This window comes from Monodelphis domestica, chromosome 3 (genome assembly GCF_027887165.1).
Source record: "Monodelphis domestica isolate mMonDom1 chromosome 3, mMonDom1.pri, whole genome shotgun sequence".
In the NCBI taxonomy this organism is placed as follows: domain Eukaryota; kingdom Metazoa; phylum Chordata; class Mammalia; order Didelphimorphia; family Didelphidae; genus Monodelphis; species Monodelphis domestica.
The window spans coordinates 111,953,788-111,979,860 of record NC_077229.1 but is presented as its reverse complement, the minus strand read 5'-3'; the positions used below and the strand labels follow the sequence as shown (position 1 = coordinate 111,979,860).

At 35.5% G+C, this 26,073-nt stretch overlaps 1 protein-coding gene and 1 long non-coding RNA gene across 12 annotated transcripts in view; one reads left to right on the top strand and one right to left on the bottom strand.

Moving 5' to 3' along the window:
* The window catches only part of LOC103092779 (uncharacterized), a 30,804-nt gene extending 5,991 nt beyond the window's left edge, over positions 1 to 24,813 (top strand). Inside the window, exons 2-3 of the long non-coding RNA XR_001629217.2 lie at positions 22,689 to 22,818; positions 24,640 to 24,813. This is a non-coding gene — a long non-coding RNA (uncharacterized LOC103092779). The remainder of the gene's footprint in view (positions 1 to 22,688; positions 22,819 to 24,639) is intronic.
* The window catches only part of PTK2 (protein tyrosine kinase 2), a 426,082-nt gene that overhangs the window by 390,267 nt on the left and 9,742 nt on the right, over positions 1 to 26,073 (bottom strand). The window lies entirely within an intron of this gene.

Genomic DNA, 26,073 nt, shown 5'->3' with positions numbered 1-26,073 from the left:
TACAGTGACCAGAACTTTGGGTCTGGAGTCAGGATGCCCTAAGTTCATATATGGAAGGAGGTGGAGAAAAAGGAAGGAGGGAGGAGAGACAAGAGCTGGCATTTATATAGTACCTACTATGTGCTAAACTCTTTACAAATATTATCTCAATTGATCTTCATAACAACCCTACTAGGTAGGTGTTATTATTTTCTTCATTTTACAACTGAAGAAAGAAAACTTAAATGATTTTCCAGGGACACAAGACTAGGAATTATCTGAGGCTGGACTTGGGAACTCAGGTCTTCCTGACTCCATGCCTAGCATACAAAGTAGCTGCCTCAATATGACAGACAAGGAAAATGACAAATGTTAGAAGGGATGAGGAAAAATCGGAATACTAATATGCTGTTGGTGGAGTTGCAATCTGATCCAACTATTATGGAGAGCAATTTGGAACTATACTCAAAGGACTCCAAAAACTGTGCCTACCCTTTGACCTACTAATACCATTACTAGGTCTATATTACAAAGAGACTTTTTTTAAAAAGGAAAAGGGACCTATTTGTAGAAAAATATTTATTTTTTAACTCTTTTTGTGGTAGCAAAGAATTGGAAATCATGGGATTGTCTACCAATTGGGGAATAGCTTAGCAAGATGTGGTATATGATAGTAATGGAATACTACTGTGCTATAAGTGTACAATTGGAAATCTTGTGCCTTTGAACTACATTTCCCAGGAGCCCAATGACTTCCTGTTGTTCCGGGCTGATGTAGACAGGAGAATAAATAAGGTGGTCTTCCAAGGCTAGCTCTCTTTCCTTCATAGATCGGGACACTGGTGGAATAGGCTGTTTGAACAGCTTCATTTGTAATATCTGTTAATAGATATTATTTGTAAAGCACTTATCACTGAGCCTGGCACATACATGGTAGATACCTAATAAATATTTGTTACTTTCACTTCTCCTTCCCTCCAAATCCCTCACAGTAGACTAGCAAGAGTATTGACTCTGGAGTTCTCTCAAATTGAAAATATATAGTTTATCTTGAATCTGATTCTATGCAATCTACCCAGTCTGCCTCATTGGTGCCTCCCTATCTATGCTTTACATTGAATCAGGAAACAGGAGCATAGCACAGTAAAAAGAGCTCTAAATGTGTAGTGAGGACCCACGTTCTAGTTTTGGTTCTGTAACATAATCACCTGTGTGACCACTGGCAAACTTAACCACTCTGGGCTCTAGCTCCTCATTTATAAAATAAGGAACTTTGACTACATGGTCCATGAGGTTCCATCTAGCTCTAAATCGGATCTTATGATCCCTTGAGGGGTTGATTGCATGGGAGAAAGAAAGGCAAGGACAGAATTATACAGTGACATAAATTACATAGGCAGTGAAAACATGACCAAGAAATTCAGTCTGTCAATAGGCACAGTAGCAAGAAAAAGTATAATTTATATAAATACCTAATAATAACAAATACTTATATAGTGACAGAAAATTAGTATAGCAATAGAAAGCTGGCTTTTTGAGTCAAAAAGATCTGGATTCCAAGTAAATACAAAAATATAAACTACTTGAAGAAAAAGGTCATATTTGACAAGAACTGCTGGAAAAAATTCATCATGACATAATACCTGATTTAAAATTCATTTAAACTAATTTTTTTTATTTATTTGGTGAAATCATGGTAATTCCTGGTCTGTGGGACAACCAATCTGATTTATTTACTGAGATAGCCTTGGCTGGGGAAATAAATATGCATACAATGGCATCAATGGTCAGCATATTTGTTCTCTAGTCAAGTAGAACTTGGAAAAATCGATTATACTGCTGATGTAGTTTGTGGTTTCTATTATAAAAAATTGTCATGCATATGAACAAAGATTTTTAGTTCTTCAATTTTTTTAAAAAATTAAGTTTAATTATTTAATTACTTTAGAATATTTTTCTATGGTTACATGATTCATGTTCTTTGCCTCCCCCCCCTTTTCCCACTCCCCTCCAATAGCCAATGAGCAATTCCACTGGGTTTTACATGTGTCATTGATCAAGACCTATTTCCATATTATTATTTGCCCTAGAGTGACTTTTTCAAGTTTACATCCCCAATCATATCCCTTTCAAACCATGTGATCAAGCAAATGTTTTTCTTCTGTGTCTCTGCTACCACAAATCTTTCTCTGGATAGTTCCTGAAATTTTAAAAGAGATCTTAGTTCTCAAAAATCAGCTAAAGCTCTTCTCTTCAGGTACCTACAATTATCTTTCCATATTTTGCCATTTTGCTCCAACACACCACTGTCCTTCAGATTTTTATTATGTTTAGCAATGAAGAATTGTTCAATCCATATTTGACAACCTTTTCAAACCATGAAAGACAGAGTAAGGACCTGCAGTGTTTGTGGTTTTTAATGAATTAAAGGACTACTACAATCCATTGACGTCATTTGGCTAGAGGAACTGAATTAGGAATTTTGGTAAAGTTGGAAAGAAAAATCTCCTTGAAACAGAATTGCCTGAAAACCACTCTTAGTTGTTAGTGTCACCTAAGAATGTAAGAAATTAGGAATTTGACAGTGAGAGAGCCCAGTGTATGCCTTCACACTATACCTTCTCGTAATCTAATTCACAGACTATGTATGGTGATTTTCAATTCCAATTTGATCTCTCCCCATCCTCCTCACATCCAATGCATTGTTTCCTTTGTATCTTAACTGCGATTTAATCAGTGTTCTTTTTTTTTTTTTAAGCCCTTACCTTCTGTCTTAGAATCAACACTTTATATTGGTTCTAAGGCAAAAAAGTGGCATGGGCTAAAGTGATGGAGGACTTGCCTAGAGTCACACAGCAGGGAAGTACCTGAGGTTAGAACACAATTTCTCCTGTCTCTAGGTCTGGCTCTCAATCCACTGAACCATCTAGCTGCCCCCTAATCAATGTATTATTAGAAAAGGCAAGCTATTTATAATGCCATACTAATAAAGACAATTTTGGGAAAGCAAATCTACTGCAGAAGAGGTATGTATATAGTAAAATCTTCAAATGTCAAAGGTGAGAATGACTGATTAATTGCCATTTTGTAAAATCTTAGTAGCTAGTTTCCATTCCCAAGAGTAACTGAGTTTTGTTTTGTTTTGTTTTTGGTTGTTAAAGAATTCCTAAAATTATAAAACCTTCACTATCAATGTGATGAAATTTTGTTCTCTTTCTTAATGTATGTGGAAACCATCTCCAAGCATCAAGTCAGGTCTGGTAAATGGTGCTGTCATTTGTCATCAGAGGACCTGGATTTGAGCTCCTGCTCTACACAGTAACTATATGATGTTGAGCCTATTCCTTCTCCAAACTGAGCCTCAGATTCCTAATCTGTAAAGTGAGACTGTGTTGAATGATATCACCTCTCAGATGCCCTTCCCAGGTATGAACCCATAATTCTATATAGATGAAGACATCTAAGTGGCACAGTGGATAAAGCATTTGGTCTGGAGTCTGAGTTCAAATGCAGCCTCAGGCACTCACTATATAATCCTAGACAAGTCACTTAATCTGTTTATTACAACTTCTTCAACTTTAAAGTGGGTATAGCAGTCCCAAAGGCTGTTAATGAGGATCAAATGAGAGAATTTTATAAAAGTTCTTATCATGGTACTTGGCACCTAGTAAGTATACTATCATTATTATTACACAGATGGCAAACATCCAATCTAAAACTGAAACAAGCAACCATAAAACACCAGGTTTCAGAGCATGCCTGTGTCACACCATTTTAACTTAACCTTTCATGATATCATGTATTCCAGCAACTGACAGTCTAAAACTATCTTCATGTAGTTATGAAGATTTGAAAAACAGTAGCCTCTCCCCTAACGTTTTTTTCAATCCTTTGTAATCTGGTTTCCAACTTTATCATTCAATTGAAACTGCTCTCTCCAAAGTAACTAATGATTTAATTGTCCAATCTGATGTTCTTTTTTTCAATCATGCACCATTCTTCTTGGTGGTCTCTTTGACATTGCTGACCATATTTTAGCATATTTTCCTGAGACTACTCTCTTCAATCTCTTCCTGAGTCTGACTGTTACTTAGTTTCAGTATGATGATAATGATGAAAATAACATTTATATAGCATGCACTATGCTAATCATCAAACCTAACCCAATCCCTAACTATTTCTGACTTGGGGACCTACCCCAAATCTTTGTCTAAGGTCCTCTTCTATTCTCATTCACCATCCTCTTGATGATCTCGTTAGCTATAGCTATATAGAGTTTAAATACCATCTCCCTGATATATAGGCTGTATTCAGTACTAGTTTCTCTAGTGCATTGTCAACTAGCTATTAGACACTTTGAACTGAATGACCTAAAAGCAGCTCAAACTTAACATGGCAAACAGAATTCATCATTTTGCCCCATACACCTATCCCTTTAATGTAATTCCTTATTTCTAGCTACTCATCATAGCAATCACAAACATCTGACACCATATATCTGGTCTTGTTATTTTTACCACATCTCATCATCTCTCTACTTATATAGCTGTTACCCTAATTTAGACTGTTATGACTTCTTGTCTGGAATATTTTAATAGTCTCCTTAATGTTCTCCCTGCCTCTGTTTTCTCCTCTATCCAAATTATATTATAGAAAAGTTGCCAGATTTTCCTAAGGCATTGATCTGACATCATCACTCCCCTACTACTCAATTAATTCCAATGGCTCCTTATTACAAGTAGGGTTAAAGACAAATTTCATTATTTGCCATTTAGAACCTTTTTACAACCTGGCTTCAATTAAGTTGAACTTTATTTATTTCCCACTTTATTTATACTCATTCCCTCCCTTTAAACTTGACAGTAGTCAAATTGGCCTTCCTGTTCCTTATACATATCACCCTATCTCCCAACTTTGAACTGTTGTATTGGTTGTCCTCCATGCCTGAAATGTAACTTCCCTTCTTCCTGATGCATTTTAGAATCTTTAGTGTATTTCCAAGATCAAGCATCACCTATTATATGAGCCATTTTTGCTTCCCCAAACTGCTAGGATCTTTCTTTAAATAAATAAAGTATTTATTTAAACATTTGGACTAAGTTTGTTATTTCAATGGTGTGGAGAATTGCCAGATGAGAAAACTTAAGAGAAAATCAGATGGCATCATCATTGCTCAACTTTTAGTATTAGTAAGTTGCCTGGAATATTGATGCCAAACTCAAACAGAACAGAGCCACTAAATCCTACAGTAGCATTTTGATTAGAAAATAACATAATAATATTCTATTGTATTTTTATTTATTTTGTTAATTATTTCCCAATTACATTTTAATCTCATTCCCAGTGATTGCTTGACATCTCTGGCCTAGAATACTAACAGGCTGAATGACTTACCCAGACATACAGCCACTACATGTCAGAGGCAAGTCTTGAAACCAGGTCTTCCTGGCTCCTAGGTCAACTCCCTAACCACTATACCAAATAGTCGCCCATTTATGTATTTATATTGCATGTATTTGTTTATAATTATGTATTTGAATTTTATGTCCCTTGGCAGAACATGAACTCCTTCACTGCAGACAGTGATTCTTTTTTTGCCTAGATCATAGTACCTGGATCACAATAAGGATTGTTGTTTTTTTTTTTTGCCTTTGTATCACCAGTGTCTGACATGTAGCAAGCACATAACACTTTTTGATTGATCAATTTTTCATTTAAAATGCTGTAAAGGGCAAAAAGGCCTCCAACGTCCCACTTTACAGAATATAATTGATTACAGAATGTTCTAAAAATTTATTTGATATCATCTAGAAGAGTTCTTTCTCTTTAATGGCAAAAATGAAAATTAAAACATGATGCTAGGTCTATTGATGAAGATAGCTTTATTTTTTCATTTATTTTTTCTGGTCCATCTTTTAATTTTTTTGGAAAAATTCCTCATTTTTTGGACTAAGCTGAAATTACTAATATGCCATTCTTATGTTTCAATGACAAAGTGGAAAAAATAATGAGCCTCCCCTAAAAATACTGAAAACGAACAAAAACAAACCAGAAAATCCCATCAAGCTAAATATGAATATTAGGGTTAACAGTTAAACAAAGAAATTTAAGTGCTATTATTTAAAAATCATAAGTGAAAAAGGTGGTATAAAAACCAAAAAACACTATTTAAGACTTGGATTCACTATTTAGAAACTACACACATGGATAATTGGTTGGAAAATAGAAAAAGAAAGGCATTTTGAGTTCTAGCTGCTACTGATGCCTGTAATTTCTTCCTTCCTTCCTTCCTTCCTTCCTTCCTTCCTTCCTTCCTTCCTTCCTTCCTTCCTTCCTTCCTTCCTTCCTTCCTTCCTTCCTTCCTTCCTTTTTTATTTGGTCAATTTCAAACATTATTCCTTGATTACAAAAATCATATTCTATTCCTCCCTCCCCTCCTCCCCCTTCCCATAGCCAATGCACAATTCCACTAGGTATTACATGTGTCCTTGATCAGAACCTATTTCCATGCTGTTGATGTTTGCACTAGGATGTTCATTTAGGGTTTATATCCCCAATCATATCCCCCTTGACTCATGTAATCAAGCAGTTGTTTTTCTTCAGTGTTACTACTCCCAGTTTTTCCTCTGAATATGGATAATGTTCTTTCTCATAGATCCCTTCAGGTTGTTCATGATCACTGCATTGCCACTAATGGAGAAAGTCCATTACATTCGATTGTACCACAGTGTACAATCAGTCTCTGTGTACAATGTTCTCCTGGTTCTGCTCCTTTCGCTTTGCATCACTTCCTAGAGGTTGTTCCATTTCCCATGGAATTCCTCCAGTTTATTATTCCTTTGAGCACAATAGAATTCCATCACCAACATATACCACAATTTGTTCAGCCATTACCCAATTGAAGGGCATCCCCTCATTTTCCAATTTTTTGCTACCAGAAAGAGTGCAGCTATGAATATTCTTGTATAAGTCTTTTTCCCTATTATCTCTTTGGGGTACAAACCCAGCAGTGCTATGGCTGGATCAAAGAGCAGACAGTCTTTTATCGCCCTTTGGGCATAGTTCCAAATTGCCCTCCAGAATGGTTGGATCAATTCACAACTCCACCAGCAATGAATTAATGTCCCAACTTTGCCACATCCCCTCCAGCATTCATTTCTTTCTGTTGCTGTCCAATCTGCTAGGTGTGAGGTGATATCTCAGAGTTGTTTTGATTTGCATTTCTCTGATTTTAAGAATTTTAAAACACTTTTTCGTGTGTTTATTAATAGTTTTGATTTCTTTGACTAAAAATTGCCTATTCATGTCCCTTGCCCATTTATCAATTGGAGAATGGCTTGTTTTTTGTACAATTGATTTAGCTCTTTGTAAATTTGAGTAATCAGACCTTTGTCAGAGGTTTTAGTTATGAAGATTGTTTCCCAATTTGTTACTTCCCTTCTAATTTTGGTTACATTGGTTTTGTTTGTATAAAACCTTTTTAATTTGATGTAATCAAAATTATTTATTTTACATTTTGTGACTTTTTCTAAGTCTTGCTTGGTTTTAAAATCTTTCCTTTCCCAAAGGTCTGACATGCATACTATTCTGTGTTCACATAATTTAGTACTAGTCGTCTCTCAGTAACCGAGGATGACGATTGTCTTTGTGTGCTTTCATCTGTGATGTAGATGAGTGTGCACAAAAACACTTGTGCATGAAGAAGATTTAAGTGGAAAAGTCAATGCACAGAGACAGTCCCACTCTCTTGGCGTTGGAAGCCTGGGTCCATTGGCAGGAAAAGTCGTTACACCTGGAGACTTCCTCAGCTGCATTGGATGGCCATGCTGTCCTTTGTGCTCCAACACACCCTAAGCACTCCACAGTGCCTTGCTGTATTGCCATCTCAGCCACTGAACCTTCTTATTGGTTTCTTCCGTCTGTTCAGCCGAAGCAGTCTTCACATGCTGGGTGAGCAAAGCTTTGGTTCACCAGGGGTCGACGACCCAATGGCTACCCTCACAAGGTTTAGCCAGCCTGTCAAAGCCATTGCCTGGGGTGTGGCCACTGCCATGCTAGCAGCTACTAGGAGCCACAAGCGAGAGCTGGGTGTCAGGTGAGGGTCAGAGGCTGGAGAGCTGCCCTAAGAGGGCATGACAAGCCCTCCATACCAGAGATACTAACCCTCCCTGAACACCCCATACACATAGTAAGCACTATATAAATGATAACTATTGCTATTATTATTTTTATAATATTGATATCATTGTAAAAATTGTCCTGGCTCCACATCAGTTTATAAGTTTTTCTATGCCTTTTCTAAATCACATATCTCCTTATTTCTTACAACATAATATTCCACTACATTCATATGCTAAAATGTATTGTCATTCCTAAATTGATTCCCTTAGTTTCCAGTCCTTTGTGTGAATTTCAAAACTAATCAACCCTGTTCAAACCATTCTCTAGAGGATGGGATTTGGCTATTTCCTGATCAATAACAATAGAGATACTTGGAATGACAGAATCAGGCCTTGGAAACTACAATCTCCACCCTACTCAAGGTAACAGGATTTAGAAAGGGCTGCAGCAAAGCTCAAGATTTAATTATTTGAGAATATGGCCTTCAACAGACATGTGCAAAGGGGGCAGACCTCTGGGCGGTCCTGGGTTAAGCTAGAGCCACCATTGGCACAGGGGAGACACAGGAAGTGAGGTAGAGGAGAGTTGAGGAGTACTGGAACTTCCTGGGTGGAGGAGAGTGTGGTTGTGAGAGCCTGGTGCTTGGAGTGGAGGCCCTCAGACTGTTTCTCCATTTTGGTCACGTGAGTGATAGGGACTGATCTCTTTTCTTTGCCTCGGCTATCCAAGGCCTTGGGCCTTTGGCCCAGCCTAAGCAGAGTGGGTATTTAAGCCCTATTCTTTTCCCTTCCCTTCCCTTCCCTCCCCTCCCCCTCCCCTCCCCCTCCCCTCCCTTCCCCTCCCTCCCCTTCCTTTCCCTTCTCTTTTCTGTCTCTCTCTAATACCTTTCTTCCTCCTTTTTGTAATTAAAAACTCCATAAAAGGTTGACTGCTGACTTGAGTTTTCATTTAGGAATTACATAGCTGAATTCCTTGGCGACCTTAAATTAATATATATCAGTCTTTTAAAGTGATTTGCATATCACATTTGTCACCAGATAAAGAGTTGCTATCAATATTTCTGAACATAGAGGACTCTTCCTTATTTCTTAGTTCTAACTCTTTTGGGCTTAAGACTAACATAAATCCTATGCAAGCCAAAAGAATTGACCATGAAGACACAATACACAGAGAAAATAACTTAAAGATCACCAGTCTAAAAAAAAAAGACAAATCAAAAAATCTAAATAACATAAGGCAAGAAATAATACAAGAAAACCCAGAACTTCTGAATATGGAAGACAAAACACCAATTGAGAAAATAAAAAGACAGCTTTGAGGGAAAGACTAATCATACTTCAAATTTAAGATATAGAGCCAGTTAGTCAGCAAAGAAGTATTTGTTAAGTGCTTTACTGCAGACACAGTATCAAGCTAAGTTCTAAGGATACAAATAATGGCAAATATATTTCCTGTTCTCAAAGATTCACATACTCATGACAGAGACAACATTCAAACAGTTATCTACATATAAAAGACATACAGAATAAACTGGAAGCAATCTCAGAGGGAAACCATTAGTATTAAGGGGGAATCATGAGTAAGAATTCTAACAGGTGAGATTTTATGTGAGGCTGAAATAAATGAGGAAGGCTCATTTCTGAAAGCAGAGGTGAGGAGGGGAAGAATTCCAGGATAGAGAGATAGTCAGTGAAAATGTACCAGAGTCAAAAGAGAGAGAAGGGCTACTTTTCAGCAAAGTCAGTGTCACTGGACTGTAGAAATCATGGAGAGGAGTGAAGTGTGAGAAGACTGGAAAGGTAGAAAGGTGTCAGGCTCTGAAAGGGTTTGAAAGTCAGAGGGAATGCTCATCAGTTGGGAAATGGTTGAACAAGTGTTCATGGTATGTGATTGTGATAGAATACACTATTATGCTATAAGAAATGATGAACAGATGGTTTCAGAAAAACCTGGAAAGCCTTTTACGAACTAATACAAAGTGAAGTGAGCAAAACCAAGACGATGAGATGAAAATAGATATGGTCAAGTCTACAGACAGGAAAATCAATCTGATAGTCTGGCATGCTAAGACAGAGGTAGGGAAATCAACTGATCAGACTAATGCAATAATCCAGGTATGAAGTGATGAGAACCTGAACCAGAATGGTGGCAGTGTTGGAAGAGAGAAGAGAATAAATATCCAAGAGATGTAGAGTCCATGAGATGGTGCAACAGATTGGATAGTTGGGAAGAAAAAGTGAATAGCAGAGTAGAAAACCTAACTTGCAACCTCTGTGGTTAAATTTAACTATTTCAAAGAGAAATAGCAAGAGCTGCAAGAAACCATGAGCATGACCAAATAACAAAATATTCTAGTCATGAGAAATCCAAGGTTAACAGAATATTACATTCCAAGAAAGTAAAGAAATTAAAGCTGCAATCCTAAATGATATACCCTGCAAACTTGAGCATAATAATCATTTTTAAAAGATGGATGTTCAACCAAAGAGGGGCATTTAAGGCATTCTAGGGGTGGGCGTGTGGAGGCACTTTGAAATAAAAGTGGTGATTGTCAGCAAGTCTAGTTTCACTATAGTCGGTCTTCAGACCTTAATGTTGAAGGAACCAATAGGTTTCAAAGGTGCTGCATATCTTAAATTAAGCTGTCAACATGGAATCTAGAAGTCTCCAAAATTGTGGCTTAGAAAAGATTTAGTGATTCTCCAGTTTATTTAGCTCAGAGGTGAAAGCCTCAGGTTTAGAATATGTTCCTGGGAGAATCCACAATCCACTTCAAATGGGGACTAAATCCAAGCCAAAGTCCAGTGACTCTTCTAGTCTCCGGAAGCCTCTCCCAATATATCACACCCTCCTTCAGAACTCAAGACTTTCAGCTTGACGTGCTGCCTATAGGGCCAGTCACTTGACTTTGGCTTGGGTACCATTTTTGATATGAATAAAAATCATCTACCTAAAAACAAAAGCTAGCATTATTTGCAATAGGAAAACAAAAAAATTCCAGTAAATACAGTAATAAAGCAAGGATATATATAACCTGTTCCCCAACACTATCATTTGACAATTCTAAAAATATCAGAAAGTAATGACAAGAAAAAGCATAAATGCCAGCAAAAAAGACAATTTTATCCTTATTTGTAGATGATATGGTAATGAGAAATGAGGTAATGAGAAAACCTCAGAGAGGCAGCAAAGAAACTAAGATAATTATTAGCCTCTGTAAAGTAGCAGGACACAAGATGAATCCACAAAAATCATCAGTATTTCCAGAAAACTGTAATTACTATGATCATACTTAGCCTCAGAGAAGAACTGAGACTATATATCTACTTCCTGTCATTTAAAGAAGTTGAGAACTATGCATTAAGAATATTTTATATACTATACTTCAAGATAAAGTTGATGAATTAGTTAATTTTACTACAATGCTTTTATTCCCTTTCTTTTTTACTCTGTTAAAATGGATCTGGGCAGAAGAGATCTATTAAAAAATAAATATGATATAAAAACAAAAGGCATCAATAAAATTGCATAAAATATAAAAACTAAAATAACAACAATGGAAGTACTCTGACATATCCTGACAAGCAAGCAAGCAAGTCACTTTTCTCTCAGTATCTCCAGTCAAACCTATAAAACTAAATAAAATCAAAGCCAATGATGCAGCTTCATGTTGGTAGAAGAGGAATTCCTACACCAATGATATTCAGGTCCAAAAAAGATGTAATTATTCTTCAGTCCAGAACAGTCTCCATATAGTTCTGCATGTAGGCAGAGAAATAGAACAAATAAGTGATTTTCAATTTGTGTTACATAAAAAACAAATATTCTTTGAATTAAGACATAACCATAGTAGTCATTTAATTTATGCCTGATTCATTACCTGAAAGCCACCCAAACAACAGACATGGGGATTTCAAGTTAGGGAAAACAAGAGGTTTACAATCTTAAAAAGTTTGTAAAACACTAATCAAGTCTGGAGTCAAGGTGAAATTCAAAACCACTAGAAATATACAAGATAGTATGAGATAATAGGGAAAAAAAAACACTGTACTAAAAGTGAGGCTTAGATTTTAGGCCTAGTTTAGAAAAGTTGGGGGGATACAAGATACAATCTGAAGAGATTAATACAAAATATATTTTAAAAAGAGAGGAGGAACTTGCAACTGAGAATAGATCTAAGACATACTTTGGAACTAGGTTCTGCTGACTTGGGGGAAGTTAGACTGGTCAGGCCTAGAGTCAAGAAGGTTCATCTTCTTAAATTCAAATCTAGCCTCTGACACCCACTAGCTGTGTGACCCTGGGCAAGTCACTTAACCTTGTTTGTCTCAGATTTGTCATCTGTAAAATGAGCAGAAGAAGGAAATGGCAAACCACACTAGTATCTTTGCCAAGAAAACCCCAAATGTGGTCACTTAGAGTAGAACAAGACTATAGCCACAACAGGCTGATTCAAACCACTATACCACACTACTATAATTTGTTCTCATTTCAACACCTGTGAAATAATAATGGAAGTTGATGGGAAAATGAGATTACAGTCAACTTCAAGAACACATTTAATCTAAAAACTCAATTCCTAAAATTTTGTTGTATCTAACTTAATCTTCATCTGCAGATTCACTATCAACAGCATGTTCTATGGGTAACACAGCTAGGAAAATCTGAGACTGGATTTAAACTTGAGAGCTTTCTGGCTCTAAATTCAGTCAGTGCCCTATTGACTATGCCATGCAGCCTCTCTTCCCACTACAACTGCCAGGGGGCAAAGAGCCTTGACCTTCCAACTAGAGTCCACAGATATTTCTAAATGTTCTCTATTTTTGTTCTGCTCCCTGAGATTCTTTTGAAATTCAAATGTCCACAAGCCAGAGAACTCAGTCCCATAGTCCCTGCAAACTACCTGTAAAGACACATCATGGACAAAGCCAAGTCTTCATACAGTCTCAAGTTTATGAGAATAGAAACTTTTTATAAAATCTTCTTTATCAATAACTATATTTTAAATTAATTTTATTATTAATATTCAAATGTTTACAAAACCAAACAAAACATGCATTTCCACATGTAAAGATATTATATTCACCTAGCAAATTGGCCAATATGACAGCACAGGAAAATAATAAAGGAGAGGATGTGGCAAAATTGGGTCACTAATATATTGCTGGTGGAATTGTGCATTGATCCAACAATTCTGGAAGGCAATTTGGAACTATGCCCAAAGGGCTTTAAAAGAATGCATACCTTTGATCCAGCAATATCATTACTAGGTTTGTATCCCAAAGAGATTTTTTTTAAATGGGGATGGACATTTTGTGGTAGCAAAAAAAAATGGAAATGAGATGTCCCTCAATTGGGGAATGACTTAACAAATTGCAGTATATGATAGTGATGGAATTCTATTGTGCTATAAGGAATGATGAACTGAATGATTTCTTTAAAAACTAGGAAGACCCACATGAACTGATGTGGAGTGAAATAAGCAGAACCAGGAGAACATTATACACAGTAATTGAAACATTGTGTGATGATCAAATGGATAGACTTTGCTACTAATAGCAATACAATGATCCAGGACAATTCTGAGGGACTTATGAGAAAGAGTGCTATCCACAGCTAAAGAAAGAAGTGTGGAAGTAGAAATACAGAAGAAAACATATGATTTATCACTTGTTAATATGGGACTATGATTTGGGGTTTTGGTTTTTCAAAAGATTACTCTTTTAAGGAGCAGCTGGGTAGCTGGGTAGCTGTGAACCAGGTCTAGAGACGGGAGGTCCTAGGTTCAAATCTGACCTCAGACACTTCTCAGTTGTGTGACCCTGGGAAAGTCACTTAACCCCCATTGCCTAGCCCTTACCACTCTTCTGCCTTGGAAACAATACACAGCATTGATTCCAAGATGGAAGGCATAGGTTTTTTTTTTTTAAGTACTCTTTTATAAAGATGAATAATATAGAAATAAGTTTTGAGTGATAATACATGTATAACCCAGTGAAATTGCTTGTCAACACCAGGAGGGGGGAGGGAAAAGGGGAGGGAGACAACATGAATCATGTAACCAAGGAAAAAAAAATTCAAGAATTACATTAATGAAATCACAAATCTCCTATATGTTTAATATACCTTTCTTCATATCTACATAATAGATCCCATCCACAAGTGTCCCAACCTCTCCCATTCTTTCCTCACTTCACATAGGATATCATCAAGTAGGCTAACATATTTATATAAATTAAGTCTTTTGTGTTTTATCTTTCTGCTCAGATCTTTCTTTCCAGAAAGATTACCTTTCTGGAGATAATCTCAATTTAGTTCTGTGGCTGTTTATTATATTCTCCTGGCACTATTCATTTCACTGTTCATCATCTGGTATAATTCTTTCCAGGTTTTTTAAAAATCAGTTTGTTCATCATTTCTAACAGCACAGTAGTATTCCAACACAATTAATTATATACAACAATTTGTTTAGCTATTCCCCACCTGACAGGCATCCCCTCAGTTTCCAATTCTTTGCCACCACAAAGAGAGCTGCTATAAATATTTTGGAAAATATGGATTCTTTTCCTCTTTCCCTAATCTCCTTAGAAAATAGACAGGATATATAGTTTTGTAAGTCTGAGTGTAATTCCACATTTCTCTCCAAAATATTTGGATCAGTTCACAGCTCTACCAACATGCATTAGTGTCCCCATTTTCCCACATTCTCTCCAACATTTATCACTTTGCCCTTTTGTAATTTTAGGCAATCTGGTGAGTGTGAGGTGATACCTCTGAGTTGTTCTAGTTTACATTTCTCTAAACAGTAGTAATTTGGGGCATTTTTTCATATATGGCTTTGATTTCTTCATCTCTTCCCTGTTCATAGCTTTTGCTCCTTTATCAAGTGGAGGATGGCCCTTATTCTTATAAATTTGACAAAGTTAACTACATATTTTAGAAATGAAACCTCTGAGAGGTTATGAAAATTTCCCCCAATTTTCTACTTTCATTCTAATCTTGGCAGAGATTATTTGTTCCAAAACTTTTCAATTTAATATATCCAAAATTATCCTTTTTACATCTCACAATGCTCTCCCCATCTCTTGTTGACTCAAATTTCTCTCCTATCCATAAATCTTATAGGTAGTATGTTTCCTGTTCTAATTTACTTATGGCATCTCTTTTTATATCTGGATAATGTATCCATTTTAGTGAATGGTGTATATTGGTCTATACCTAATTTCTGTCAAATTAGTTTCTAGTTATCCCAGCAATTTTCCCCAAAAAGTGACTTATCTCAAAATTCTGGATCTATGGTTTTGTCAATTATCTGATTACCATAATCTTTTACTGCTATCCATTGTATGTCTGTTCTTTTCTGCTGGTCATCTTTCTATTTCTTAATCAGTACCAGAGAGTTTTGATAATTACTGCTCTAGAATACAATTAAAATCTAGTACTACTAGATCACTTTCCTTTACATTTTTTTCATTAATTCCTTTGATAGGCTTGATCTTTTATTCACCCAAATGAATTTTTTGTTATTTTTTTCTAACTCAATAATTTTTTTGGTAATTTAATCAGGATGGCATTAAATAAATAAGTTTAGGTAGTTTTGTCATTTTAATTATTTTGTTCCTGCCCATCCATGAGCAATTACTATTTTTCTATTTATTTAGATCTGACTTTGTGTAATAAGTATTTTATTATAATGTTCATGTAGTTCCTGGGTTTAAATTTCCAGGTATTTTATTCCATCTGTGGTTACTTTAAATTTAGTATCTCTTTTCATCTCTTCTGGCAGGACTTTGTCAGTATTATATAAAAATGCTTGTGATTTATGTGGATTTTTAAAATATCCTACTACTTTGTTAAAATTATCTATTGTTTCAACTAACTTTTTAGTTGATTTTCTGGGATTTCTTATATATATAATCATCATATCATCAGTAAACAGAGATAGTTTTATTACTTTTTTGCTCACACTGACCACTTTTATTTCTTTTTCTTCTTTTATTGCTATTGCTAGCATTTCTAATACTATGTTAAATGATATTGGGGATTACAGGTATCCTTGGTTCATTCCTGATCTTATTGGGAAGGCTTCTAGCTTCTCCCCATTACAGATAATACTTGATGAGTAACATTTTTCCCAGAAAAAGGTAACAGGGGGGGCAGCTGGGTAGCTCAGTGGATTGAGAGCTAGCCCTAGAGACCGGAGGTCCTAGGTTCAAATCTGACCTCAGACACTTCCCAGCTGTGTGACCCTGGGCAAGTCACTTGACCCCCATTGCCTAGCCCTTACCACTCTTCTGCCTTGGAGTCAATACACAGTATTGACTCCGGGACAGAAGGTAAGGGTTTTAAAAATAAAAATTAAAAAAAAAGAAAGAAAAGAAAAAGGTAACAGGAAACAATTTCTTCTTCTTTGTAAAACATTTATTACAACATAAAGAACTTCAAAAAAATCACATTTAATTTGATTCAGTAAAGAAATAGTAACCTGGGGCAATAAAGAACAAAAAAATTCTCCCACTAATACTTAAAGGGATAAAATAATGCAACACTGTAAATTTGGTTTTTTCCTTGCAATAATTCTAAAAGGAATCCTTTGCACCCTCTAGCTTTTAAAGGGACATATTACTTCTGTCAATAGTATTATTTTCAAATGAAAACCACTTTTTTTATTTGCTACATTTATTGAATCACATATTCTAAAATGTGTGTATCCAATTTAATTAACTGTATTGAGAAAACACAAATATAGAGGTAATGAGCAAAAGCAAAAGGTTTTAAAGACCCTAGTTCATTGTTTTCCATGACCTGGAAGATTTTAGACTAGTGCAAGACAGTGATGGAACAAACAAAAATTAAATCAAAATAATAGTAATAGCTGGTGTTTATAAAGTACTTTTAAGATTTGACAAGTGCTTGTCACATACTATCTCATTTTGGTCATCCCAACAATACAATAAGGTAGGCTTATCTCTATTTTAGAGATGATAAAACTGAAAATTGACAGATTTACACTGTTCCATAACTAAGCATCCAAGACAGGATTTGAATCCATTATCTCTCCTGACACCAAATCAATAATAAATTACTTCAAAGGCCTCCTAATTGATCTCTGCCTCAAGTATCTTTGCAATTCCAGTTCATTCTATATAATTCTTTCTTTCCACAAATGCTTCCTGTAATCTACAATATTCTTTCTTTGAAAGAATACCAGCATTCTACATCAAACATACAATAACTGTCACCAGGTCAAAATGTGGATCACTTAAATGAACAAGTAAAATACTCAGTGAGAATCTTTCTCATAGTGTCTTCTTAAAATACTTGGTGAATGAATTGAACAATGCCCAAACAGGTTAAGAGATCTATGAATATAAAATATTCCAAGTAAAAATAGTATCATTCTTTCTTATGCTTTCCACGCTAATACATAATATCAATATTTAGAAGTACACCAATTCTGAAACCAATTCCTAATCATTTGTATGCCTCCTTCCCTACAAACAGAAGGGTCAGGTAGTATAGTATAAAGCAATGTTGTTCAGTGCAGTGATCATTGGACTTGGGAGCCATAAAACCTAGGTTGGAATTCTGGTTCTGACATTATTGAAAGTAGCCTAATAGCCATCTAAATTTCTTCATCTGTAAAATGAATGAGGATGGATCAGATGCTCCCACTAGTCTATTCTTACTCTTCATTACTACATAATTAACCACAAAATCATAAAAAAAAATGCCTTTGCCATACATTTTATTATATAATTTATAGTTTACTTCAATGGTGGTCAATTCCTCTTGCATCATTTCAATTATGCTCTAGCCTACTTCTAAATTACATCTATCATGCATCTCTCCATTATCCTTTGGGTCATACACAAATATGAATCTTCAGATGTCGAAGTTGACACTAACCTTACGGTGTCTCAAATTCAAAATCTCAGAATTAATCTAAGATTCCTTTTTCTCCCTCACCTGTTTGATCAACTGTACAAATTTTACCACTTTCTACTATCTCTTGCAACCAAATCCTTCTCAACTCACAAAGCTACCACCTTAATTCTAAACTTCATCACCTCTCACCTACATTATTTTAAAGATTTCTTAACTGATCTCACTACCTCTCAACTAAATTATTTCAAAGGCTTCCTAATGGGTCTCTCTGTCAAGAATCTTTGCACTTTCAGTTCATTCTATATACTACTGCCAAAATAATTTTCTTTAACATGTTATTCCCCTACTCAGCTAACTACAGTGGCTTCCTTAGCCTCTAAGATAAAATATAAAATTTCCATCATCTCCTCTCTCACTAATCTTCAATTTCTCCTCCATTGGCTGCTTGCTTATTCACTACAATCACACCTCCATCTCACTTATCCTCCAAAAACCTTTACTTGATTTGTCTATCCCCACTAGTTATTATATCTCTCTTTCAATTTTGTGGCTAGACCTTTTATTTTCCCTTTTGAATTATTTAGTCAATTTAAAGCATTACTCCTTGGTTACAAGAATCATATTATTTCCCTCCCTCTCTCCCATTTCCCCCACCCTCCCCACAGCAGATGCACAATTTTATTGGGTATTACATGTGTCCTTGATCAGAACCTATTTCCATGTTGTTGGTGTTTGCATTAGGATGTTCATTTACGAGTCTACATCCCCTCAACCCACATATTCAAGCAGTTGTTTTTCCTCTGTTTCTATTCCCAAAGTTTTCCCTCTGAATGGGAATGTTTTTTCTCATAGATCCCTCCAAGTTGTTCGGGATCACTGCATTGCCACTAATGGAGAAAGTCCATTACATTTGATTGTACCACAGTGTATCGGTCTCTGTGTACATGTTCTCCTGGTTCTGCTCCTTTTGCTCTGCATCAATTCCTGGAGGTCATTCCAGTTTCCATGGAATACCTCCCATTTATTATTCCTTTGAGCACAATAGTATTTCATCACCAACATATACCACAATTTGTTCAGCCATTCCCCAATTGGAGGGCATACCCTTATTTTCCAATTTTTTGTGTGGCTAGACTTCTTAAGTCATCTATATTAAGTGCCTCCACTTCCTTTCCTCACTATCTTTTCTCTGCAGTCTGGCTTCTGACCTCATCATTTACCTTTAACTGTTCTCTCCAAAGTTATCAAAGATATAATTGTCAAACCTAATTAACTTTTCTCAATTCTCATGCTTTCTCAACCTCTGCAGCCTTTGATACTGTTGATTACAACAGCTAGACAGGGTTCTTTGAGGGCAGGATCTGTTATTTGCTTCTTTTTGGATTCCCAGTGCTTAGCAATGCCTGGCACACAGTAGGCTCTTAATAAAAGCTTAAGACCCATTTTATTTGGTGATCTTATCAACTCCTATAGATTCAATGGTGAACCCTATGTTGATGGTTCTCAGATTTATTCAGGCCTAAAGTCCCTCCAAATCCACCTCTCCCTAGCTTTTCTATTACTTTCAAGAATGCCACTATCCTCCAAGTCATACAGGATCTAAACCCTGCTATCATCCTTGACTTCCCCATTCCCTCATATCCATACTGTTGCCAAATCTTGTCATTCTATCTTTGTAAACAGTTCTTGCATGTGCTATCTTACCTCCTCTGATACTGCCAACATCCTGGTATAGGCTCTCATCACCTCATACCCGAACAATTCCATAATTTTGTTATTTTAGCCAATTAGTTGTGTCCAACTCTTCATGACCTTATTTGGTGTTTTCTTAACAAAGAAACTAGAGGGATTTGCCATTTCCTTCTCATGTTCATTTTAAAGATGTAGTGAGGCAATCAGGGTTAAATGACTTGCCCAAAGTCACACAGCCAGAATGTCTTGAGGCCAGATTTTTAATTCAGGTCTTCCTGACTCTAGGTCCATCACTCTTATCTATTATCTAGCTACCCTATACAATAAGAGCCTTCTGGTTATTCTCCCTGCCTCATGTCTTTCTCCACTACAGTTCATCTTCTACAGTTATTAAATTGTTCTTCCTCAGGCATATGTCACTAACCTATTTAATAAATTCAAGTAGCTCCCCATTACTTCCATGATCAAATATAAAATCCTCTGGTTTTTAAAATCCTTCTGATACCTGGCCCCTTTCTCTCTCTTCAGATTTAGAATACCTTAATCTTTAATTACATTCTACAATCCAGTGTGATAAAGGTCTCCCAGGAGTTCCAACAATTCATTCAATGGCTGGATTGGCTGTAGTCCCCTGTGCATAAAAAGCTCTCCCTCTCCTTCTTTGTCTCCTGGCTTATTTAAATCTAGCTAAAATCTATCTCCTTTAAGAAACTTTTCTGGGCACATCTTCTCTGTTAAGTATCTCCATTCCATCCTGTATGTTATCTCCACAATTAGAAGTTGCTTTTGGACGGGGATTGTTTTCTTTGTATTTGTATCATCAGAGCCTAGCACAGACCTTGGCATTAACAGATTGATGGTGTTCTAAGACTCACAGAGCTTCACAGCACATTTATGCTAGAAAGATGAGACTTTGCAACAGAAAAACTTAGTATTGTTGAAATATTGTGCAGTCTCTCAAATATAATCCAACCTTTCTCCTATTTAATTCCGAGTGCTACTTACTGTCGGCCTCTTGAGTTCATTCAAGATATAAGTATAGATACACAAGCTTAAAGAACTAGACACTTATGTGCATGTCAGCTTAAACAATTGGTATTTTTCCATCCATTTAGTTTGCCCTATATGGATGGTTCTTATAGTGATCTCTTTTGGGTAATCACAGATCTTACTGAGGAAATCTTGTGGTGAGCTTAGCCACTGTGTGAAGCTAAGGGAGAATCTTCCAACAGCTGCCTACAGGATAAATTGGAAAAGAGAGGTTCTGATATGAGGGAATATACTGTTTTTCATTTATTCAAGAAGCAGCTTTAGTTTAAAAGAATATTGGACTTAGAAGACTTAAGTTCGGGTGCTGAATACAACTGTTATATCATCTATAAAAAGCAAATGGCAGGTATCTCCAGTATAGAGGTCTCTTTGGACCTTACCTGGGCAGTATTCCATGATACCAGCTAATTCTTTTGATAAATATGCATCTCCTTGTTTTACACCTCCCTTCAAGTTAATCATCAAAAAAATCACCTAAAGGAGTTATTTCTGTGGTTGGAATTATCAATAACTCTTATGTGGTGCTACTACATGCATGGAGAACTGTGTTGGAGAAGAGCCTTTAAATATTCAAAGCTAGAGAGATTGTGGGAAGACTAATACACTGCTGGGGCAACTATGAATTGGTCTAATTGTTCTGGAAAACAAATTGGAACTATGCTTAGAAAAGCAAGTAAATTCAATATTGACTCAAGACATGCCAGTAGTGGGTAAAAACTCCAAAGACAGAGGGAAAGATCCCATACATAACAAAGAACTCATAGCAATACTTTCGGTAGCAATAATAAACTAGAAACAAAGCAGGTAGCATTGTATAGGGCTGAAAATAAGTGGTGGAGGAATATAATAAACTATTAGGAACAGTAGAAAAAGCATTAGTTCTCTAGTCAGAGAATCTAGGTAGAATCCTATCACTGAAGCTTACTACTTGATGTGACCACAAGATAATTATTCAACCTGGGCCTCAATTTCCCCATCTATAAATGAGAGGATTATACTTATTCTGATTCTAAGTCCAGTTTGTTGACCACTATCACAAACTATGCTTCTTTTTCACCTAATCATTTTCCTTCTCCTTTCCCTTTCTTCTCTTAAGATTATCATGGAGAGAAAACTACTAGTGCTCATAGACATAATAGCTTAGCTACTGTTGTAAACCTAAGGAATCTTTTCAACAGTTGGCCATAGGATGAATTAGAAAAGAGAGGTTCTAGATAAGAGAAGATACTGTTTCATTTATTCAGGAGCCAGTGTTGGTATAAAATAACAAATACTGGACTCAAGACCTAAAAATCAATCCTGAACTGAGACATTTCCTGGCTATGTGCCTCTGGTTCCTTCATCTATAAAAGGGGAAAAACAATTCTAATCATACTTGCACTACCTAACTCACTAGTTTGTGAGCAATTATGTGAATTATTCATTCAAATGTGAGTGACAAATATATGTGAAAATGAAGGAAAAATATATAGAAATAATAAGCAGGGTTTGTCAAAAAACTTGAAATGAAAAGCAAACTTTCTGAGTCTGAGGTTAATATTGCCACTGAAAGTAAAAGAAAAAAGTGAAAGAGACTGGGAGTGAGACATGTAAGGAGATACACGCTATAGATACCCAAAGCCCATTCCAAACTGCAGAAACAATGGAGATTCTAAGGCATTAGAAAAAATTTTGTAAACATTACTATGTGTTATTTATTATTAATTTAAATGTGAAGTAGTAAGGACCTAAATTAAGTTAGTGACTGCACCCTACAGAAAAGCTATTTTTGAACTCTGCCTTTGTACTACTTACTAGATGACATAGATATCATGCTTAAACAAATTTAATTATATTTGACTTTTTTCATCACAAGAAATATTTTTCAAAATTCTTCACAGAACTCAACAACCAAAACAATCACTTTTTAAGAAGCCTCAAAATAGCTACTAACCTATGATTTTGTTTCTTTTTAAAAGGAGCCAAGATTTGAGAAAGCACAACAATGTTAAACAGCTTAATTAACAAATGCCACTGGATAGATAGCAGCTGTAGTCACAGCATGGACTCCTGTCTTGTCATCTGAGCTAAAAGGAACTGACAGTTGAGGTAGTTACCGGCTTTTTGCTTGTTTAGAGAAGAACAAAAACCGAACAGTGGTAGTATATTTTAAGAATCTTTGCCTCTAAAGTGAAGCGAAACGTGTAAAAATGATTAAATCATTCATGTCTTTAGTAGAATTTTACAATTAATACATATTGTTTAATCAGCTGGGTACCAAAAAAGGTTCAAAGTTAGGACAACCACAGCACTCAAATCCAACTTTAAATGAGCTCATTTATATAATAATAGCTAGCATTTTTCAGTATTTTCAAGTTTTCAAAGCACTTGACATATTTTCCCATATCTCACAACATATGTAAATATCTCTGAGATTAGCAGATTTCAATTTGGTTTTTAAAAATTGTTTTATTCAGGCAAATATCCCAAGTTTACATTTCTTTGTCATCATAAAAGCTAAGTACACTGACAGAAACAGATTTTTATTGCTATCTGGATTGTAAAAATCAATACAGCACAGCAAAGCAAACTACATTTTATTCTGTCTCAGTGCAGACTATAGAAACTGCCCACTGCGATTTTTTAGTCTATAGAGGGGCACTGTCTAGTGGTAAGGATATAGGATATTCATCAGGAATCTTGGACTTCTAGCATCTTCACTGACCTATTGAATGATTCTGTGAAAGTCACTTCTCTATTGTGGGTCCTCAATTTCCCTTCTCTTTATCTGTTTTTAAGTAAAATCAGTACCTTTATAAATTGGCTTAAGACTCACCCTTCAAGTACTTATATCATTAATATTGCCCCCAACATATCAGGAAACCTTATTCCAAAGCTTCCATCTATGTATCCATTTAAATCCCTGGTACAAAGGAGACTGTATATTTTATTGAGTCCTTACTGCTGTGGCAACAAAATGAAGCAACAAAAAAACCCAACACATATTATTACACAACATTCTTCTTATCCTGCTAAAAAAGAAGTTTCAGTCATCTGGAGAAGAAAAAGAGCATTCCATTCACCTACATTCCAGGGATGAGTGTTCTTAACCTTTTCTGTCATGGAGCCCCTGTGCCAATCTGGTGAAACCTACACACTCCCTTTTCAGAATATGATTTTTAAATGCATACGGTAAAATAACTAGAATTACAAAGAAAACTAGTTTTATTAAAATAGTTATAATTTTTTAAAGGTTGTTCATGGTCCTCCTGATTTGGAAAGAAAACTGTGATTGCTGAATGTTTGAGTTGCCTTTTTCACCATATTACTTCAATTTACTTATGCAATTTTTGCTTCTAGAACAATTGTCCTTAACCATTCCCCCCTTTATTACAGACCATTTTTAGGAGTCGTAGAAGAGAGTAATCTACAGCAGTGTCCTGTAAGAATGTTAAAGTATATACCTTCATTCCCACTCATAAAAAAGGCTCTTTTCCACATATTTAGGAAAAGGTTGATTTATGTATCTTTTAGTCTACATTCCTTTCAAATTGTAACTTTATTTCCATATGTGTAAAAGTAAATAAAGAGATGAATACTGAAAATTTCCAAATTTTATTGCCATTTTAGAATATATTTCTTTCACTTGTGACTAAATTTACCCATTTTTCCACTGAAGAACATATTTTGTTCTTAAAATAATCACTGATACCTCTTGGACCATACTTTTAAAATCACTAAATTCAAAAATCATTTACTTTATTTTGGAACATATTCAATTTAGTCATAATTATATGAAATATAGCAATTGAGCTTTCATTCTTTTGAATAGTAGTACTTTATCCCTGTTTCCAAAATTGCAGAAGAATCTAGCACAACAGAGCAGCAAATACTTCTGTTACGAGTACTGTTTTTTGTCTCTTTCTACAGGTATAACCATGTTCAGTCTCTGAATGTGCTACTGCCATGAAATATGCAAGAACAATAATGGAGCACCATGAAAATATGGAAAAAGGAACTCCTAACAAAGTCTGAATGCTTACTTATCTTGCTATTTGAGATAGAAGTTCATCTATCCTACCAATAAAGCATGCTCAAAGATTTTCATAGATTACTTTTCCAATTTTTGAGAAAAGATATTTGAAGTTGAGAACCATCAGTGTAAAAGAGTTAACAATTCATTCAAAGAGCTCTAATGTCACTTCCCCAAATTTGAGCAGGAATAAGTGTTCCAATAACATTTCTTACTTTCTTCATTACCCTTCAGATGCTTTCATTGCCCTTTTAGAAATATGTAGTTGAAATCTGGAACAATAAGAAAAGTCAGTTAACTGTTCATAAACTTTTAACCCAAAGTTGAGCATTTACCCTAAGGAGGTCAGACAGTCTCTCTACCTCTCTCTGTATATGTTATCTATGTTCGCATACATGTGATTACATATACAGACAGAAAACTTCCATCTCTCTCACACGTGAGCACACATGTGCACCAAAGTACTCACAGCAACACATTTTGTGATAGCAAAAAAACTGTTCAAAAATTTAAAAAAAAACTGTTCAACCAACTGATAACATGATTATCACAAGAAACAATAAGTATCAAGAATCAAAGAAACAAAGAAATAGTTTGTAAACTAATGAAGAGAGAAGCAGAACCAGGAGAATATATACAGGCTATAATCATATAAAAATAATAATAAATGCTCAAACAAAGCTCATAATGGCTAATCTTAACCATTAAAATATAAGTTTCTTGAGAGGAAAGACTGTTTAAGTCTTCAGGACAGTGCCTGGAACAGAGCAGGCAATTTACAAATACTTGTTCATTAACTGATCCCAGGAACAAAATAAGAAAATGCACTTCCCCCTTAACAGAAAAGTGAATGACCATGGGAATAGAATCTTGTGAACATTAAAGGTGTCAAACTTGCAGGCTGAACTAGTTTAAAATATAATTGGAAGATATTTAGCCAAATTAATAAAAAAAATATAGATAATGTTAATTTGTGGTTTTCTAAGTCAATATACAGCTACTGGGGATCCATTTCTATTTGAGTTTTATAACCAAACTATTAAGACAGCATGATACTTCACTGTGTTGGTTTATTGTCCTTTACTGTTTATCTTTGTTATGAGGAGGTCTGATTCAGGAATGAAAGGATAATACCCACATATCCAGAAATGATTTCAATGTAAAAGAAAAGGCACCAATAAAACATATTTTTAATAGGCTTAGATGTTGGGAAAGGCAAAAGAGAAAGGGAAGAGCTCTACTACTTCTACTAATTTCAAGAGGAAAAAATTTAACAACTCTTTTAGAGCCTAATTAATATATGTCAACTAGTCTTTGTATTCAGATTAAAA